The 2714-nt window shown below is 36.8% G+C and overlaps 1 protein-coding gene across 1 annotated transcript in view; it reads right to left on the reverse strand.

The window, feature by feature from the left end:
• Rbm28 (RNA binding motif protein 28) overlaps positions 1 to 2714 on the reverse strand; it is a 37627-nt gene that overhangs the window by 18584 nt on the left and 16329 nt on the right. The window lies entirely within an intron of this gene.

Here is a 2714-nt window from a genome sequence, read left to right on the forward strand (position 1 = left end):
AGCACCAGTACACAAGAGTGACCCCTAGTGGCTAAGCCTCTGCTATATGATTCTGTCCCTTTCTTCCAAGGTACTAATTTAAATTCCCAGAGTCTCTCACCGGGGAAAATAAAAAGTCTAAAAGTTGCAGATACAGATTACCTTCAGACTAGAAGCATCAAGGCTGACCCAGGAATGATTCAGACATGCTGTATTGTGACCTGGTAGTTATGTGAATATACACATGAAAACTCTGCTTAGCTGTACCCTTAGTGAATATACTTTACAGAAATACCTTGTGCCTTTACTTTTTTAAGATGATATCATAGAGAAAAGACCCACAACCTCCAGCAGCAAAAGTCTCACAACTGCCCAGATTTTCATTGCCTACTTGAGATTTGCACTTTGACAACACTGACTCTGTGAGCAAACCAGTATTCATCCAACCATGCTCTCTTCCTCTAATGTGGCTAAAATTAGTTTCTTACTACAACCAAAAATTTTCACAGCAGGACAGGAAGAAACATGTCTTTCTTTTATTGAATTAGACATATTCCTCTCCATGTTAATTATAAAACCTGGGTTTCAGTTCAAATTCTCCAAGAAAGGGCTGGAGAGATGGCTCAGAGGTTAAGAGCATTGTCTGTTCTTCCAAAGTTCCTGAGTTCAATTCCCAGCAACCACATGGTGGCTCACAACCATCTGTAATGAGGTCTGGCACCCTCTTCTGTCCTGCAGGCAGACACACAGACAGAATATTGTATACATAATAAATAAATATTTAAAAAAAATTCTCCAAGAAAATCCTTCCAAAACAATATAAAAGAAAAACATGGTAAAGAAGACTAGGCAAATAAATGGGAGAAAGAGGAGAGAAAGAGAGGGAGGGAAAAAGAATGAACTATACATTGAATAGCCTTAAACTGAGAATCTGAGGCTTTTTTAGATATATTTAAAATGTTCATGTGTATTAGCACGTGCACCATGAGACACGTGTGGCAATTAGGGGACAGCTGTAAGAATCTAGTCCTTCAGTTCTACCACGTAGGTCCTGGATATGACACTCAGGCTGTCAGTCTTGGTGGCAAGCCCCTTTCCCCCGAGCCCTCTCATCAGCCTGCTTGCAATGTGTTAAGACTAACCCAACCTATGAAAATGCCCATCTAATAGTCAGTAGGGCTGAAATAGCAACAACTGGCTACACACACACACACACACACACACACACACACACACACACACACACGCGCGCGCGCATATTCCCCGTCATGACCTTCTGTATTTGGACATTACTTTAAAAAAGAAGTTAGGTTTGCTGTATATTGCCTTTATTATGTTTAGATACGTTCCTTGTATCCCTGCTCTCTCCAAGACTTTTATCATGAAGGGATGTTGAATTTTGTCAAAGGCTTTTTCAGTATCTAATGAGATGATCATGTGGCTTTTGTCTTTCAGTCTGTTTATATGGTGAATTACATTGATGGATTTTCATATGTTGAGCCATCCCTGCATCTCTGGGATGAAGCCTATTTGGTCATAGTAGATGATTTTTCTGATGTATTCTTGGATTCTGTTTGCCAGTATTCTATTAAGTATTTTTGCATCAATGTTCATGGTCTGTAATTCTCTTTCTTAATAGTGTTTTTTATGTGGTTTAGGTATCAGGGTAACCATAGCCTCATAAAAATGAGTTTAGCAATGTTCCTTCTGTTTTTATTGTGTGAAACAATTTGAGGAATATCTGTATTAGTTCTCTGAAAATCTTATAGAATTTTGCACTGAAACCATCTGGTCCTGGACTTTTTTTTCTTTTCTTTTTAGTTGGGAGACTGTTGATGAGTATTTCTATTCCCTTAGTGGTTATAGGTTAATTTATCTGGTCTTGATTTAATTTTGTTAAGTGATATTTATCCAGAAAATTATCCATTTCCTTTCAGATGTCCAATTTTGTAGAGTATCGGTTTTTGAAGTATGACCCGATGATTCTCTGGATTTCCTCTGTGTCTGTTCTTATGTCCCCCTTTTCATATCTAATTATGTTAATTTGGATATTCCCTCTCTGTCTTTTGGTTAGTTTGGATAAAGGTTTGTCTATTTTCCTGATTTCTCTATTTTTCTGATTTCTCACTGATTCTTTGTACTGTTTTCGTAAGTTTCTATTTTGTTGATTTCAGCTCTCAATTTGATTATTTCCTGTTGTCTAGTTTTCCTGGGTGAGTTTGCTTGTTTTTATTCCAGAACGTTCAGGTATTATGTTAACTCACTAGTGTGGGATGCTTCCAGCATCTTTATGTAGGCATTTAGTGCTATGAACTTTCCTCTTAACACTGCTTTCATTGTGTCCCATAAGTTTGAGTATGTTGTGTGGTCATTTTCACTGAATCTTAGGAAGTCTTTAATTTATTTCTTCTTTGACCCACTGGTGATTCAGGTGAGCATTGTTCAATTTCCATGTGTTTGTGGGCTTTCTGAAATTAGTGTTGAGTGTTGAATTCTAACTTTAAGCCATGGAGATCCAATAAGATACAGGGGGTTATTCCAATTTCCTTGAGGTTTTTTTGTTACCAAGTATGTGATCAATTTTTTTTTTTTTTTTTTTTTTCGGAACAATGCTACTGCTCTATCATGAGATAAAATCATAGGAAAGTAAGAATGAAGAACAATGCTGAGATATAAATGTTAAATCTCCTCTCTCAAACTGCAAACCATTAAGTTTTTTTAAATTTTTTTTTTTT

Source organism: Microtus ochrogaster, unplaced genomic scaffold (assembly GCF_000317375.1).
Source record: "Microtus ochrogaster isolate Prairie Vole_2 unplaced genomic scaffold, MicOch1.0 UNK4, whole genome shotgun sequence".
NCBI classification, from domain to species: domain Eukaryota; kingdom Metazoa; phylum Chordata; class Mammalia; order Rodentia; family Cricetidae; genus Microtus; species Microtus ochrogaster.